General features: G+C 36.4%; 1 long non-coding RNA gene across 1 annotated transcript; it reads left to right on the top strand.

Annotated features, from left to right (window-relative positions):
- The first annotated feature begins 324 nt into the window (after nt 1-324).
- Nucleotides 325-4787, top strand: LOC117924555. Its single transcript, XR_004652811.1, has 2 exons — nt 325-2343; nt 2415-4787. It is a non-coding gene; the product is annotated as an uncharacterized LOC117924555 (long non-coding RNA).
- The last annotated feature ends 14728 nt before the right edge of the window (nt 4788-19515 follow it).

Here is a 19515-nt window from a genome sequence, read left to right as displayed (position 1 = left end):
TTTATATTATTTTTCTTAACCTGATTATTCATTATATTTTTTTTTATTATTGTCCTCTAGTTTGTTTACTTATTTAGTTACTCATTCAATTATTTACTTTCAAAAATTTCATGCTTTTGCAAGGAAACTTACCATTGGAGTTTAAAGAAAGTGACTCCCCTTGGAAGGTTTTGGAGGGGAATTCGAAATTGGGAAGATTTGCTTTTGAAGGAGAAGACTAAAAAAAATAAGGAAACAAAATATTCTGCAAGAAGGGGCTGCCATATATAAAGAAAAATTTTAAAAAGGAAAAGGAGGCAGCACGTATTGGAGTTTTGGAAGGGGAAAAGAAAAAGGAATTGAAGGAGGACACGCATTGGAAAAAAGGAGCATTTTTTTTTTGGGAGATTCTGAGAATTTTTGGGGAGGAAAAGCACAAAGGAATGGGAGAAGGGAGCAATTGTAACCAAGGCTGCCCAGGTATGCTTCTCGTCATTCTTAGAATCATTACCCATATTCGATTTCTCCGTGCATTTGTCTCTGAATATTTAATATATTGTTGATTGGTGTGGACGAAAAGGGCCACAAATTGATTTGTTGAGATTGGTTATTCACTTGTTTGCCCTGTTTTCGATTCTGATTCTCTTATGTGTCATTGATGTCGTTCGAAATTCATGACTCCATGCCTGAATGTGATCATGTTCGTTTTTTTTGTTTAAATCCTATTCTGCTCTATTCCCACTATTATCAGCCCATGGATTAAAATTTGAAGTGGGGGGCTACTTATGTCTACTAACCAATATCTCCTATTCTCTTCCTCCTCCGAGTTTTGCTGTGTTTTATCTTACTTGTTCAATATCCCTTTCTCCGCACGGTGTTCGAATCCTTGCCTTTGTATTTGGGTTGCATTGGAGGATGGTGGAAGAGTCGATATGAGAGGTGAGCTTAATGGTGTCAAGTCTTCCGACGAATTTGGGAATGATAGCAAATATGGCAGAGGAGTTTTGCACCTGTGGATCACAGAATCAGAGATCAAATTTGAAAAGAAAACAGAGGAGGACGATTGGACGGGAGAATCAGTGACGAGCAATGTGTCTAGCTTCGTATTCTCTGCATGAAAGTTTCAATTCGTCTGTATATGGTGTTGTTCTGAAATATGCGTTCAAGCAGGAAGTGATTTAGTTTTCATGTGGCAAGATTGGATGGCCTGGCTGCTTGCTACTGGATGTTTTTCTTCAATTCGTGAGCAAGGTTTGGCGTGTCAAATTATAACAGTCAGTGCATATGTTGAGGTGGGAAGCTTTACTTTTGTTCAGGAGCTGTTTGATAAAATACCCCACAAGTTACAGCATATAACTTGAATGTACTAAAGTCCTCTGCCTGCGAATTTTTGTCAGTTTTATCTGGGAACTTCTTGAAATCTGCACAGAATGGTGATAATTTGTGCATTACAGAATTTTGTGATGTGCAATAGAATTATTAATCGAGCTGTGAATGTGACCCCTGATGATTGACTGTCACATGGACTAGCCCAGCAGTTTGTTTCCTTTGATAACTTGATCCAGCTGGCTGAGACTCAGATACAAACTCCATCTTCCCAAGGAGTCTTTGAAGGTTTATTGCTTTGTCCTAGATTATGGAGAAGAGGATATTGAGTGAGGACGCTGCCATAGTTGGGATTGAGATTGGTTTTCATTACAATCCATCCCATGAAATGAATGCTCTGATACAGGCTGCAAAATTGAGAAGACCAATTTCCGATGTTGATTTTGAAGATGGACAGAGAAAGGAACCAATTTCTTTAAGGAATATTTTCTGTGTCTCTTGGGTTCGAAGGTAGTGATTTATGTTGCACATCAAGTAGAGTTCTTATCTTTGCTGATTTCATACTGGTCATAAAAGATGTGGTCTCTTGTTCAGAGCAAGAACCCATGTTATCCTTTGCTTCAGAATTACCAGATCATGTGGGCTTTCAAGAGAATCAAATTGTGCCAATATCGAAAATTCCAGCTGCTACTTTGTGCCTCGGAAATCAGCCTGCAAGGTGGTGATCATCATAGCTGTGTCAACCATGCTAAAAATGCTTATTAGCATAAATACCGAGGACATCCCACCAAACTGCTTTGATCAATTCAATGTAGAAATGAATGAGAAACATAATGTGAATTTTCTGTAGCTTGATGGTCTAGTGCAGGGAAGAAAGTTGTTTCTTGCCAGTTTGTAGCTTATCAAACGAATCCTTCTCAAGTACTTTTGACCGTTTCCTCCTAAGACCGAGGTTCCAGGCGTGCCCTGTTCGCGAAGTTACTTCTCAAGCATTCAGTCTCATATGGATTAAAAGGAGAAATAATTGTCGTATTCTTGGTATGCATTTTATCGTGTTTCTGAAATAGACTTTTCTTGAAAAAGGAGTGACACTAGTCTTTGATATGAAGCTCCATCGCTTGGAACGAGTTGCTCGCTGTACTGGTGCACCAATTCAGAACAAGCTGGCTGAGCTGTGGTCTTTGTTCGATCTTGTCTTCCCTGGGAAGTTGGAAGTGTTGCTTGTATTTGAAGCAGAATTTGCAATTCCCATATATGCTGATGGCTATGCCAATACTTCTCCATTCCGAGCATCCATTGCCTATAGGTGTGCAGTAGTCTTACGTGAAAGCTGATGTGAATCCTCAGCTTCCAAACAAGACTGAACATGTCCTATTTTGCAGCCACTTATCTTGATTTGAGGTGTTGAAGTGTCCTTAATTCAAGCACTTCAAGCATAATGTTCTCAACTATTCACTATTAGCGGAATGCTAAATGAAATCACTGCAATTGAGAGGGAGCAGAACATTCTGATCTCTTCTCTTCTTTTTTTTAGTATTGAAGTGTTGCTGGAAGATTCACTCATTTGGATCACGAATATCCAACTCTTGGAATCTTCAAGGTGGATCAAAGAAGAAGAATGCTGGAAAAATGGATTACAACTTCATTTTATGAACTCCAATTTCAGAAACATGGTTATGGATGTCAATCCGATTCCATTTATGGTGTTCGTCCTGAGAGCAGTTTGGGGTATTTATTCATGGTGTCAGGAATGTTATACGTACACATCGGCGTGAAGGCTCTGAAATTATAGGCAGCTTAGAAGGGATTTATACTTGAACAGAATATTTGGCGGAACACGAATCAGCCGCTGGAGACCCCCTGCCATTGGAGTCATTATTAAGAAAGATGAAAAATAGTGATCCTAATATTCTCCTTGCCACAATATGATTGGATTCCCATAATCTCGTTTTGCCATCAATAAAGTGCTCTTACAGTTAACAAGGCTCATGTTTCACTTGTGGTTCCTATTAATACCATAGAAAATGGTCCAATTGACAGACACGGTTCTCCAAAGCAGGTATTTCGCTTCAAAATAGCACCATATGCCACCACCTAGTAATGAACAGTTCGTCACTTCATCAGTAATGTTTGAAAAGCTTGCATCAGAGTCAAGACATCCACCGTACAGATTACCAGATGACTAGTACAAATTGAGGAACTAAATGTAAAAAGGAACAACCCATCTTAAAGAGATGGCTTCCTAGGGTGGAGAACCTTCTGCATATGTGCTTGGGATCCCTAGTTGTTTCAAATCACTTCCAGGTTATGACTTCAACGTGAATGGTGATAACTCTGTCCAGCTTCTTGTTGCTGCACATGCTGTTAATAATGGTCAAGCCATTATTATGGCTCTTTTGGAGGAGCATTTCGTACCTCAATTATGCAGTATTGCTCCAGCAAATGCTCATGCACGAAAACAGTTGCCTTCTCCGGAATTACTTTCTCTACTCTCTGACAACTCTTACCATCACATGATTGTGTCAACTGACGATATCCTGGCTGCTTCAATTGCTAAATTCTGCTGTTCAGTCATCTCTGCACCATAAGAAGACTGAAAACTAGGAGTGATCTAGCCATTATCTGGGTCATGTCAAACTTCTCCGCTAATTGATGGACCAGGCAACTAGAAGCTCAATCTTGTCACAAGGAAGCCATGCTCTGGCCTTCCAGCAGCTTGCCCTTCCTGCTTACTTATTACATCTATCTCAGATTCGCTCAAATTTCCTTTGATCTGAGTTTCAATTGCATTCATCCTGATTCAAATCAAGTTTCCCTTCATTGAGTCTGGTGCCTATTCGGTTCCTATATTTGAAGAGATTGCAGTTTACTGATTGAATTTCTCATAAATCAGCAGCATGGTACAGGAGGGTTGTGCAATTGACATAAGCATGCATATTCCTCTAGTAGATACTATGCTTGCACTTTAAGGATGCCCAGTTTCTAAGGATATATTCAGAGCCCTCTCCTACTTCTCTCTTACTGGAAGAAGATCTAGAGTAGCTCAAAGTCCTTGTGAACGAGTAAAAGATAGAGGCTGCTTAGAGTTGATCGACGAACTCATCGACACCATGTTCAGACCAAAGATACAGTCTAGGGATACAGTTTTCAGGCGCCGGCTATTCAAGTCAATGGCAATAAAGATTCGCTGGAATGGTCCCTGAATTTGTAAAGCTTGGTGCCTGCTTCTTATTTTCTAGTGTCTCATGTTCACAAAATAATAGAACACTCTGACTACACTTGAAGGGACATCCTCAAGGTTCAGAATGTACGCAAGTCCAATAACAAAAGAGGAAACACGCCATGTTCTGTAGAGTATAGACGCTAAGAGTTTGGCGTTAAAGAAGGTCAACACAATGGTAATCCTGATCAGTTGGAGAGAAAATTCAGCTACAGCAGCTTCAAGAACCACTCTGGCAGCAAGGATGATATCATATTTTCATCAAAGCTAATTGAATCTGTTTCTAGGAAGTTTCCCTTTTTTTAAATTAAGAATGTAGTTGTTGATGCATGGGGAAGAGACTCCCAGATTTAAAATTTGCAGTCAGAAAAGAAGCAGAGGACTCTCTGAAGAAAAAATGGAAAAAGATTGAAAATTTTGATGCCCATGAAGAAGGAACCTGATTCCACTCTTGAGAAAATATTAGAAAAATCTACTGGTTACTTGATGTTTGAAGAGTTGTAGGGTATTATTAGTTACTTATGAATTGTTAAAACAGCAAGTTACTATAGTGGTCATGCAGGCTGGTCTACAACCGTGTGTTCGCCTAATAAAAGCACATCCTCTAAACTTGGAGTTCCCTGAAAATGGTGGTATGGCTGCTCTTTTCTGTAATCCAAGAAGCTGCTTCTTTCTTAGATATGACACGCTAACATCCGCTATCATTCAGCATCTTCTTGAAGATCTGCAGACACTTCAAATCGCTATGGAATTGGAGATATGACAAACTCCAAGGGGAATCATTTCGGTCATGCCCTTACCCAGATGGCTATTATTATTGAAGAATCAGGTGACAAATGACTTGGTGGTCTATTTATCATGAGTCAGAGCACGAACTTGTTGGGAAAAATACAACTCTACGTAAATCATTCAACAAGTTTGGATGAAAGTAACCTTAAATGCAGCTCTATAGCCGAAACAGTGGCATATGACCTGGTACTTGAAATTACCATGAAAATTCAGAATTTTCAACAGAGAAATCTATTAATCCAATGGGAACCTTGAAGTCTATGTTTATAGACCAAAGCTTCGCGACTATTACTGTTAGTAATGAACTAAGCATCAATTTTGATCCATCTTCAACAATAGGAATTGATTTATCCAGAAATCTGCTACATAGAGAGATGCCACAGGATTTTCTAGACTGTTGGGTTCGGAATACCCGAATTTATCATATAATTGTCTTGATAGTCAGCTTCTTACCTTGGAAAAGACGGAGAGATTGATGGTACTGGACCTATCAGACAACTCTTTGTCGGGTCAGATCCTAGAAAATGTTTCCAACCCAAGAATCATAAAGAATCGAGATATGTCAAGTTGAGGTTCAAAATACGGAGGATAAGGGTAATATTCAGATTCCACCCTTCAATCCGATCACGGCTTCCGATTGTTCTATGCAGCTGTTCTACTGAAAGGCACATTTTTTCAAGTCTGATGGTTTGAACAAGAAAAATCCCCAGCTTCAAACGGAATATCTGATGACCAGTGGATTGCACCATTGGCTATAGAGATTGGAGAGAATAGTCGGAATAGAAACAGCCAACAAGGACTCATGGATGCAGCAGGAACAGAGCAGCGACAACGTGAAGGAATTTCGCAAAGTGAAGGAAATCATTCATTTACAGATTCGGTCCGATTATGGATGAAAAACAACAACGAAGAGCCTGCTGGAAGATTACTTGAGGCTGTATTTAACAATGTGAGAGTACGAGAGGTGAAAGTCCCCAAGTATGTGGCAGCACCTTTATCACAGTATCTGTTAGATCCACAGACCAGATCACAATCTGGTAGGCTTCTTGCAGCTCTCGCTCTTGGCGACCTCCCTCAATATGAAGGATTCGTTAGAGCTAGTGGTTTTGTATCAGCATGTCGTGCACTGATAAGCCTGCTTGAAGACCAACCAACAGAAGAAACGAAATCCATTACCTATCAGAAAGACCTGTCTCAAATCCGTCCAACAGAAGCTGAATCGGTTTAAACTCGAATCATCATACTTTTCTCATCTGTTGTGGCTCTCAAGAGGTCTTTATTTGACACCGGAAGCAATCCCACTTCTGAATCTGTAGTTAAGCCCTTTGCTGAGAGAAGTGACTTCTGTTGGTTTGATTGCACACCTTGAAAGTTAGTGTTTCAGCTGGAAATATTAACTCCTGAGCTGCCGAGTGTGAAGGATGAAACCTACAGATTTACAGGAAACTGGGGGCACTTATTTAACAGCTTGTGAGAGGAGTAAGCGATTATAAGAATCTGAACTCCTCTTGGAGATGTTTCTCAGGACCAGAAGCTGCCCCACTTCCAGCTATATTTATTGGTGAAAATCTTGAGTCACCCAATTGCCTATGGATAGGCATCCTTGCTTACAGGTAATCCTGAACATGGTGTGCAGCTGAATTAATAATCCGCCATCTGACAAGTCTTGGAGATGTTCCTTGCTGCTGTTGTGTTCAGAAAGCTCAGAGTGCATAAAGAAGCTTGCTGAAAGTATCTCAAACACGCTACAACAAAACAATCTGGCAAAAGCTTACCGCTTGAACTTGGAGCGAAGTCTTTGATGATCTTGGAATTTCTCTTCTTCCGACCATAAACCCTGTAATCCAGTATACGAATTTCGATCAGCCTCGGAAAATGCCAGAAGAGGGCAGAATGCGTTTTTGGGATTCAATGCCAGTGTCACAGCTTCAATCACACCTCCAGGCTCCACCCACATAATTGCCACCTTGCCACATGTCATACTCCTAATGTTTCTTTTCCTTTATTTTGTGATTTTATACATCTTAAATATGAATTTCAAAATCTTTTTCCATCAAAATAACTTTGGTTTTCTTCAAAATTCCTCAGGAGCTTCTAGGTATAAAATCCAAATTTTAACATGCTATTTGCTGCCACTTTCCTTCGGGCATGCACTATCTTCTTTGATTTTTAACTATTTTCGTGATTTTCTTGATTTTCAACAAGCATGAACAAACTTCATGATTCCAAACAATGGAATTCATTGAATCAATTCGTGCAAAAGTAATATGGACTTTGGTGGGGGGTCCTACATTCTTGATATTCTTCACTAATATTGATTTTAAAGATGATTGTTTGGTATTTAACTGATTTTGATTCCTCTTGGAGATATGCTTGAATTTGTTTTATATTTGTCATTGGGCTAACCTTGCTTCCCATAAAGGCGCTTTGGCTTGCTATCCAGGTACGCTCCTTCTCATCTTTTCTTTCGAGAATTCTATGGACACGTATGCTGTTGGTGACTACATCCATGCATGATGTGATTCTTGGGTGTTTAAATATATATTAGATTTGCCCGGATAAGACATATGTTGTGTGATAGATTTCTACACTAACTCTTATGTTTTATGATAGCGCTTGAGAAGTCGTTCAGGTACGCACTTTGATTCTCTCTTATGGTTTGGTTTCTTGTTAGGCATGCAATATTTGAAATCACCTAGCCTACTTAGGTATCCATAATTAACTGATTAATGGCCACACTTCCCTTAACTTTGTTAGTAGAGACCTTTATAGGGCTTAAAGGGGTGCTACCTCCTAGAGGTACCTTCCCAATAAGTAACCTGATCCCCGGACCAAGACTCGGGTTTTTCAAAGACATGCCTTTTTTTCCAAAAATTATGGAGTCACATTTTAAGGTTTTTCTTTCTTGTTTTATTTTCCCTTTAAAATAAAAATAAAATAAGTGGCGACTCCGACTTTTCTAAAACTAAATAATTTTTCACAAATAATAAAAAGCGAGTCTCGCCGATCGAGTGGGGACGCACGTGAAAAATGCGGCCCAATGAAGGATGTGAGTGCATCCAAAAAACTTATGATCTAAAGTGGGATAGAAAAACAGGGACAAACAATCACACAACCGTGGACTTGTATTTTTCACGTGTGTCCCCACTCGATCGACGAGTCTCGCTTTTGATGGTGAAAAATTAGTTTTAGTAAAATCAGAGTCACCATTTATTTTATTTTATTTTAAAAAGAGAAAATAAAACAATAAAGAAAACTTTAAAAAAAAGTGACTCCATGGTTTTGGAAAAACATGTCTTCAAAAAGCCTAAGTCTTGGTCTAGGGATCAGGTTACCTATTAGGAAGGTACCTCAAAGATTTAACACTTCTTTAGGCCCTAAGAGGTCTCTACTGGCCAAATTGAGGGAAATATGACAATTAATCAGTTGATTATGGATACCTAGATAAGTTAAGGTAATCTCAAAATTCTATTAAATCTAGCATGTCAATTCAAAACACAATCATAAAGAAAGGATGGTATACGTACTTGAATCCGCAACTTAAGTGCTTTCACAAAACATCAAGGTTAGTTTAGATATTATATAACTCAACATACATTTTATTAGAGAAAATCAAACAAACATCAAGACACCCAAGGATAGTATCAAACATGGATATAGTTTTCAATGACATACATATTCATAGAATTTTGAAATGAGTGGATAGAGAGTGTACTTGTGAAGTAAGTTGAGTGCTTCAATGGAAAACTAGGTTAGCTCAACAACAAATATAAAACAATCTCATATATCACAAGATGAATCAACGTCAATCAAATATCAAACAATCATCTTACTTGAATCATTATCAAAGAAAATATCATGAATTTTGGGTTTCCATGAAAGCCTAGTTTATTTTTTATGCATGAATTAATGCTATGAATTCCATTATTCTAATGACTATAGAGGAGGGATCATGAGAATTTAGGTGAATTTCATTATTTTTGGAATTATCCAATTTTATTCATGTATATTGAAAAAAATAAGGAGAACCAGAAATTCATATAAAATTAGAGAAAACAAGAAAGTGTATGTCAGAATGAAATGTGGCAACAAAATTTATTAAAACTAAATTTCAGAGACATAAAACTTCTAAGGAAGAAAAATAATTAAGGAGTCAAAATTATTGGATTTTTTAAGGATCAATTTTTGAAAGTAATGATGAAGAATGCAAGATGAGCCACATGTCTTAACATAATGCATGGAGGGGAAAACGAGAAAAAAGGCCACATGCACCTTAAAATAAAATAGCTATGAAAGGTGACCATGCAAGTTAAAGTCAAGCAAGTGGGGCTTGAGGGTGGAATGGTGGTGAATAGTGCACCTTGGAAGGCTAGAAAGAAGTTGGCCACATATACCTGGGTGGCCATGCATGACATCTAAAATATTTTACCTCTCAAAGAAAGAAACAAGATTGTAATCTGGAAGCTGCCTAAGATTGAAGTTTATTTAGTCTTCATGTCATAAGGAAAGATTGTTTTCTCGTTGTGAATCACCATAGTATCATATTGGGTTAGAGATCTTATTGTTATTGAATTTTCTTGTTGTTCTGGAGTAGTTGTTTGTATATTGATGAATTGGAATGTTAGTCAGAGAGAGTTTTAGTGTGATTTATGTTTTAAAAATAATAATAATTTCAGGGCGTTTTGGTTTACTGTCAACTTGGATTAGGAGGAACTCTTAGGGTCAAACCTTTGACCTACAGTCATGGGCCACATTCTGGCTCTCCCGGAATTCTAGTTGTGACAATGTGGGTGCATAAAAGGCTCATCACCTTAAACCCTTCAACTCTTGGGGTTGGTTCCTACAAGTAGCCATAAGGTGCATGTGGATATGTGACACACAATCATACAATGCACTATTGTTCTCGGACTTTCACTGAAGGATAAGTGTTTGTACCCACATACACTCCCCATTTGGAGTCTTCCTAGGGTATATTTTTTAGGTCTTTCACTCTAGAGATCTCACTCCCTTCTTAATTCACCTATCACGGGTCTTTACTTTTCATCATTATTTTATTATTTTTTCTTTTTCCCATTTCATGTAACCTTTCAACAATTTTTATTTTTCTCAACACAACCATGATGCATATGAAATGCAATGAAATTACATATCATCATCCACAATATCAAAGAAAAAGACATTAAATAAAAGTTTTAGGGTTAAGCTTCCCTAACTCAGATTTAGGAATCTGACCATTAAAAATGAAATCTGACATTGTACAAATGTTCCTCGTGTTGAGTTGAATGCTCCCTTAAAATTTCACGCGAAACAAAGCTTGTTTAGCCATCAAAATCGTCGAACAAAGAGTAATGACGCTCTTTCCCCTTGTAGTCCATGAGCTTACTGCCACTTTCATTCCCTTTTCTCTTTCTTTCTCCTTTCTTCCTTTTATTTTTCTTTTAAACTAAGCCACTTAAAGTGGCCAGCTACCCAAGACCCCAAAATTCTTATTTTTTAAATTACTATTTTGATTTTTTTTTTGTTTTTATTTCCCCAATTTAATTTCCATTCCTTTCTTAATTCATTTTCATTTTCATTTTCATTTTTTTAACACCTCACAAAATAAATTATTTAATACTAACACAAATATTTAATTTTATTAAATTTATTAATAAGTAATTTAATTTGACTTTTAATTAATCTTTTTTTCGAAAATTTTTTATTTCTACGATCCTAAGAAATTTCCGACTAAAGGTTAATGTGGTATAAAATTCAACTCGCTTGATTGACCAATAAAATCTTTCAAATTTCATCAACCCAAAATTGACACGTGTTCTCCAATTACCTTTTTGACTTTTCAACCATCGCAAAAAAGAAGAATTTTCAAACTTGAAATTCCACCATGACTTAAAATACCCTGTCATTATACATTTCCTAACCTTACTATGCATTTCCCTGGTGTTTGAGTGGACACTAGACAACATATGCACAAGTACAATCTAACCATGCATGGAACTTCCCTTACTCCACTCATAAGGCCCCTTTCATGAGGGCATTGATAAGTCACCTTTAGTAAAGTAGTAATCTGTCTCTCATTCAACCTCTTGGAATATCTTTGACCTTCAACAATCTTGTAAACCTCCATAGGTGAATAGTTTAGTCTTTATTGATTTCTTATTTGTAGGCAATGTTGGCAAAACGGTGACCTATACCCTTGATGGAAGTGAGGAAAAGCATGATCTTCTATTTACCATTGACATCGGTGTTGAGCACATGAAGAATGTACTAAAAATCCTTGTTTGTGCATACGACCCATTTTGTCGTAGGGTAGGATCATAGGCGCCACCTCTTTGGGGTGACTATTGTTGCTTTTTCTAACAATCAAATGAAAGCCATGGTCATAGTGGGAATGTTCAAGGTCCACCTGTTGAGCATTATCTTCATCCGGACAACATAGATCCCCATATAAGCAATGGCGTTCATGTTAGGAAGTCACTTCTACCAAATTGTTTTTGTCGGACATTTGAATTGGTGTAAATGTATCATGGCAAACAATGTCTTTGTGTCCTCTTATGTTTCTAAAATTAGTTATCCTAGATAGCATGAGGTATGGAAGCTCCAAAAAAGGAGTCCTGGCATGTTGGATGCCTCCTCAGACGTTGCTAATTTAGTGGGAGAAGAACCATGACCATCAGAGTTAGATGGATCCATTTTCTGGTTTGAGAGATTTAGAGAAATGGGTTTTTTTCCAACAGAATTGGAGTATATATCAAGAAGACAACAAACCCAAAGCTTCTCAAGCTCCCAACTAATCTTGATAACCAAAGAATGCACAACCTAGGCTTTTCTCGAATTTTTCAAGTTTGCCAAAACCTTAAAGACAGTGGACAAAGTGAACTTGTTGAACTTAAGTTTTGATTTCCTGAAAGAATAGTTTCAAAACTTCTTTTCCATCACCCACCGAAGCATATTCATTAAGTAATGCATTACATGATACAACATTCTAATTAGACATGCATGATGAGACACTGGAATTAATGATAGTGCGTTTTGCATAAGGGTCACAAGTTATTAAACGTTTCTTGCCATTCCTTTCTATTTCACATTTACATTTAACACTAAATGATTTGACCTCAAATCCCACAACAATCCCCATTGAGTCAGTTTGCAAATCTTTAGGAAACTTGACGATATTCTCTTGTACATGGTGCAGTCATCTAGTGTGTCAATAATATTGTTGAAATCCTCATATGCAGTTTCCAATTTTGTTTGAATCAGCTTTGGCTTTCCTGTAACAAATGATTTTTACAATTGCTCATTGAGTTCAGTTATCCAAGGACTTATTATTGCCACTCATCTGTTTCAATACATGTGAAGGCATGAAAAAAAAATCTAGGGAGCATTGAGAAACATTGTGCTTTCAACAATAGCTCCAATTTTTCCAAGTCCTGTAACCTTAGAGTCAATGTCCCATCCATAATTGCTACTTCATTAAGCATTGTAGCCATGAGAATATCACAACTAGGTCAATCCACAAAAGGTAGGGTCACAACAACTTCATCCTAACATAGGTTGTGTCTTGATGCTAGATTCAACTAAAACAGAGGGAATTTCAGAGGTGGTAGTTGTTCAAGAGCTTTGAACAAGACTAGGGTTTTTCGGTTGTGGTTTCCATTCCATACCAAAAACCATGATTTCCATTCCCAATGACACATTCCTCACTATCCAAAGTTGATTGAATCATCTCACCCTGCTCTTTAGCTGTATCTCTGTATATAAAATCATTCCGGAGATAAACCATTCCAAGATCTTTTGCCACTAATTTTGTTTCAACCTTCACTTGGAGATATTAGGGCCTCATAATAATTTATGGTGCCAACATAATCAATCTTGAACTTGGAATCCAAGCCTCTCTTCTTGACAACATCAGTGTATGCACCCTCAGCAGTTGGGCTTCTGTAGATATTGTTAAGGCACAAAAAGAGAACAGAGAAAGGCTTTCTAATATTTCTGAATAATGCAGCTGATACATGGTTGAGTTCCTTCATGTTCGACCATTGATTATTCTCACTTCCCTAAGGGAATAGAGGCTTCTCCATCGGGAATAATCAAACTTGAGTTAAACGATAGAGGCAAGTTATAAGTTTCTATCTTATCATTAATGCTCCAATCAATACTATCACTCTCTTCTTTAGAAGTATTCCCATCCATTTATTGGATACGAAATCACATATTTCACCAAAATCATGCAATAAGACAAATGAACTGAGAGGGAGTATTCAACAATCTCCTTATTTCAAATGATGCAGTCCCAAATACACTAACTGGAACAACAATAACTTACAAGTCAAACCGAAAATCCATCCAAAAGTCATTCCCGGCATCATCAACTGATGATGCACATACTTATGCACATCGAAAAAATACATCAGGAATAGAGGAAAACTATAAGACAACGAAAAAAAAAAACAGAGCATAAAAACAAATCATTAGACCTACATATAAAACTTCACTTCATAAAGTATTAGTGAGCTTACAAGCCAAACGAGAGAGACCATGAATTTTAAGACAAAATAATAGGAAGATGTTTTTTAAATATGCTCTTTAAACAACACACAACAAAATTAGACTCGATTTGTATTATTTCTCAATCATGAACTAAGAAACAATAGTTAGATATAGTAGCAACAAATTCGAAAGCATCTCAGAGATCAATAAAGAACATATAGACATCCACTACCCACACCTCAAATCAATAAATGAATATCTAGAGACAGTATGAAATGACTAAAGAGTAGGTTAATAACAAAGATGAAGAAGTAATCTGTAATAGCCATTCCTCAAGGCGTTCCTCTGATTTTGCTCCTCTTTTGTTTTACTTTCCTTCTACTCCTCTCCCACAACCTAGAATCTTCTCTCGAACTCTTCTCTTCCCCAGAACTCCTTATTCTCTTTTTTTTTTTCTACTTTCTTCTTTTGTCCTTCTTTCTGCCCTTTCAAACATGCTTAATTTTCCTCTCTCTCCCTTCTAGTGCCTCTTCTCTTGGAGAAAAATCTCTTATGATCTCCTACCTTACCAAAAAAATCAATCACTCCTCCCATGTGCTATGAAGATGCTTCTAAAAGGATCCAGTGTGTGCCTTCCTTTTGGTGCATGATCTTAATATGGAATCTCCTTGTTATTTGTGCCCCTAATTAGAGAGTAATAAGATCTCCTCTTTCTTCCCATACGTCAGCTTGTCCATGGAGATTGCATCCTCTAAAAATTCCTCTCTATATGGAAGCTTCCATATAATTTTCAATGGGCAGCAACTTCCTCTCCTTCCTTGTAGTCTTGCCTTCCTTATATTTGTGGTGAAGATATCTTTATTTTAAAAAAAAATGCAACTATCACTTCCCTTTCTCAAAAATTCTAGTGATCCTCCTTCTAAATAGTTGGCAGCCTGTTTCCAATGTAAAAATAAAGAAATATAAGGGTTATAAATCATGCAATAAAAAATAAAAAATAAAAAATAAAATTAGAAATAAAATTAGAAATCATGTAATTTAAAAATGAAAATAAATAAGATAAATCACATGCACATATAGGAGGATCAAAATATTAATTCATGCAAAATAAAAATAGATGAATCAACCTCATGCAAATTTAAATAAACAAAAATATAAATATGAGTACTAAATGTATGCAATCAATAGGAATGAAATGTCAATATAATGTAATTAATAAAAATGAAAATCGAAACATTAAACTCACATAACTAAGTATCGAAAGACCTTCTCATGCAATCAAAAGTCGAAAACAAGCCAATACTTATCAAAACCTAAAAAATAAAATAAATAAATAAATAAATAAACAATCAAGGATTCAAACCTGAAGAAGTGTCCAAGTGACCTATACTAAAAATGGTGCTTAAATGACTTAGGATGGCTAGAAAAGTGCTTACATGACCTAGGGTGAGTTTGAGTACGTTGGAAGGTGCCTAGGCATAGTTTTAAAAGGCTTAAGGTGCACCAAGGCGCAAAGTAGTCCTAGAGCCTAAGGCGCGAGCTTTAGTGAAGTGAGGCGCACCCTGATTTACATATATATTTTTATATAATATAATCAGATTTAACAATCATTTATTTGTCCTAAACACATAAATCATCAAATATCATCCAAAACTTCAATTTAATAAAAAAAAACATAAAAATAAAGAACTCTAAGCATAAAAACAAATCCATATCCATATTGCTAATAGCCTAATACATATCCAAATCCAAAGTTTCCAAACCAAAAGGTCTAAAACATGAAATTTGTCCACAATTCAAAAACATCATTAAAAAACACTTAAATAACAAATTTGTCCACAACAAGCAATCATCACGTCTCCTCTAAATCAACAAAATCATCATCATCATCATTTGAATCACCACATTTGTAGCCTTCCCCATCTTCTTCATCTACTGAATCAACAATGTCTCCATATTCATATTCATCTATTAGTGAATGAGAAGGCAAAGTTCTAGAACTTGAAGCTATCCCCCTTGTTGGTGGTATTATGCTTGAGCTTGCTCTAGCTCTAGCTTTAGAATCAAACCTAGCCTCCTCAGCTCTAGTAGCTCTAGCAACATCACCCCATGTCAAATTATCATCATCAGATACAAAATCATTTTGTGCACCTCCATGAGAATCCTCATCTTCCATTCTTCCTATCAACCATTCATTGATATCATCTATATCTTTCAAAGAAATTGGGCTAATGGTGTTACGTTCATTGTATCTTTTCTTCAAGGCTCAATTATACTTAATGTATACCAAATCATTCAAGCATTGATGATCTAACCTATTTCTCCTCTTGCTACGAATCTGCAAAAATTCATAAGCTCATAAATATATTTTAAAGTTTTAACTTTTAAGTTACATTTAAAACTCTATTGACTATTACTTGTAATTATTTTGGTCACTTACATTTTCAAAAATGCTCCAATTCCGTTCACAACCTGATGCACTACATGTTAAGTTGAGGACTTTCATTACAAACCTTTGCAAATTTAGAGCTGAAGTTCCATATGCAGCCCACCATTTAGTTGTAGTATAAATACTAATAATTTAGTGAAACAATTCACCTATTTTAGAAAAAAGTACATTCTAATCATTTAAATAAACAAAACTAAATAACTAACCTAGTGCTTTAGTCTTTCTTGTCCTAATAGCTAATTCATTCCCAAATAGTCCTTGGACATTTGTGTACAAACTCACTTTGACCACAAATTTTTCTTGCTTAGCAGGGTCTCTTGTTAGCCTTAAGATGCATTTATACAAATCATTCATAATCTCTGCATCATGCTCTATTTCTGGCTTATCATAGAAGAATTTTGGGTTCAAAAAGTACTCTGCTGCATGCAAAGGCCGATGAAGTTGAATCTCCCACCTCTTATAAATGATATTGAAGATTTCTTTGTACTTCTCTTCATTTCCATTAAAACTTCTCACAATTGTATTCTTAGCTCTATTCATGGCCTCATAGATGTATCCCATAGGAGTTTTTTTTTTTTTTTCACCATCAACCAAATGAAGCACACGAGCTACGGAACCTTTAAGCAAAACACAATAGTGTTCCAAAATGAAGGCATTAGAACTATGTTAGCTATAGTTTTCCCTTTTTACTCTTTTGCCCATTTACTATCTGACCAATTTGAGCTTGTAAACATCTTTCTCAAGTTTTTTTTTTGTTCATGCAATCGTGATAATGTGATGAAAGCAGTTGCAAACCGAGTCTTAGCAGACCTAAGCAATTCCCTTTGTCCAGTAAACCACCTCATCATGTTGAGTAGTCCTAAGCAATTATAAATATACCTATTTAGTGATATAACCCTCTCCAATGTCCTCTTGATGTTTGGTAGCTTTCCAATATCTTCCAACATCAAGTCAAGGCAATGTGCATCACATGGTGTCCAATACAAATGCAAGTGCTTTAATTCTAACAACCTCTCTATGTGACATTGTAGATAATAAATTTACATAAGTTCTCAATATAAATAATTAAAAATTTAAAAGTAAATAAAAATTCAAGAAATAGTATTTATTACTTGCCACCACATAACTTGAGTGATTATCTATATAAGTTGAATAACATTCTCCTCACCAACTTGCTCTACCCATTTGTCAAGTAACTCAAACATCTTTTTTCCCATCTTAATCATTGAAGAAGCATCAATGGATTGCATGAACATGGTTCCCTTTGAACAATTAACCAAAAAGTTCACCAAAGTTTTCTTTTTCCTATCGATCCATCCATCCGACATAATTGAACATCCATTTTTTCCCCATTCCACCATATGATCTTTCATAAAATCTTTTGTGAGAGCCAATTCTTTCTTAAGGTTAGTAACTCTTACCTCATGAAGAGTTGGTTCCTTCATACCCACACCATATTGGCCAATAGCTTCAATCATTAGTTGGAAACTCGGATATGTGACTGCATTAAATGGAATAGCAGCCTCATACATCCACCTTGTGATAAGCATACAAGCTCTTTCTCTTGCTTCCTTTTTTTAGGCGTCATTGATGGTAGTTTGATTCATTTTCCCACTCCTTCGATTTTGAACAACCATATTTGCATTAGGAGTGAAAAAAATGATCTATAGGACCTTTTTGACTTGGTTTTTTTTAAGAAAACATCCTACCACCACTTCCTCCTCGGTTACTACCTCCACTAGAAATGTTGGTGACATTCATTCTACTATTAATCTCCTCACCAAAATCTTCATCTTCCAAATCAAACAAATCTTCATTAACGTCTTCGCTCTCCATATTCATTTGCTCTTTTTTATTTTTCTTGGAACTCATATACTCTTCCATTTATTCTCTAACATGTTCCGAACATTTTCTACACTTTTTAGCATTTCTATATCCACCAACAAGATGTTGTTTGTGTTTATATATACCTCATTTGGTTACTTTATCACAAAAAAATGCATATGATGGTGTTCAAATCTTTTTCATTAATCAAACGAGCATATTTCCATCAGGGATCTCTTCTTCCACTTGTACCAGAGTCCACTTGAGTTTCACTCTCATTATCCATCTTGCAAACAAATTATGTATGCTACAATAAAATAATTATAATTAAATTAAGAAAAAAATTGAAAAAAAATGGATATCACATTAATAAAAAAATATGCATATGAGTGTTTTTTATTTATTTATTTTTATTTTCTAAAATTTTCATGTCAAAATACAATACTTATATTTAAAAAAAAAATTGCCAATGAGAGTTATGAGATAAGAATGGAAAAAAATGCAGAAAAGTGAAAAAAATAGAAAAATACCAAGGTCTCGGAAGGTATGTGACTATTTTTCCTCTATTTTTCTCCTATTTTCCCCATATTTTTCCTCTTCTTCTTCACTTCTCCACTACATGGCTGAGGCTAGGGCACGATTGGGAGTGGTGTCGGGTTGAAAAATACCAGAAAAAAGGGTTGGAAAGTAAAACAGGGCCAAAACGGCATCGTTTTAGCCTTTTTTTTTTTTTATTTAATGAATAGGCTCTAAAACAACGTCGTTTTGGCCTTTGCAACTCGATGGATTGAAGACGAAAAACAAGAAGAATGAGAAGAAGGAGGGGTTGGAGGGTGTACCTGGCTAGAGGCGAGTCAGGCGACTGTGTCGCGCTTGGCCGGAGGCGAGCGCCTTGCGCGCCTAAGCGGCGCCTTCATGAAGGGGCGTCGCCTGCCTTCAAGCGAGGCGCCGGAGGGTGGCATAACGCCGCCTTGAGCCTAGGCGCACTTTTCACAACTATAAGCCTAGGTGACCTAAGGTGTATTTAAGCATTCCAAAAGTGCACCTAAATGAGCTATCCTAGAGAGAAAAATGGAAAATCCTAAATCTAACTCGAGGTTTTCAAGGGTCACAATAAAAGGCTAGATAAATCCCTCAACCAAAGTCTCCAAAGTAACTCAAAAAAGTAAGTTGTATGAGTAGTAATGAGCCACTAGAGAACTGTTGTAGAGTATTGAAAGAACATCTAATAAAACAAGTGCTAAGGGGATAACATGGAGGGTCTACAACAACTTGTAAGAGGAAAGGTTGTCATGTAACCAATAGTCATGTGAAACAGATGTAAAAATATCAAACCATTAGTGTCTTAACTAAACATAAGTGAGAGTGAATCATGCTAAATGTGAACAAATAATCAAATAATCATGCAAGAGAAGCAAGTATAAAGACATGTTGAGATACC

The sequence above is a fragment of the Vitis riparia genome, chromosome 11 (assembly GCF_004353265.1).
Source record: "Vitis riparia cultivar Riparia Gloire de Montpellier isolate 1030 chromosome 11, EGFV_Vit.rip_1.0, whole genome shotgun sequence".
NCBI classification, from domain to species: Eukaryota; Viridiplantae; Streptophyta; class Magnoliopsida; order Vitales; family Vitaceae; genus Vitis; species Vitis riparia.
Note: the sequence above shows the minus strand (reverse complement) of the source record. Positions and strands in the feature narration are given on the sequence as shown.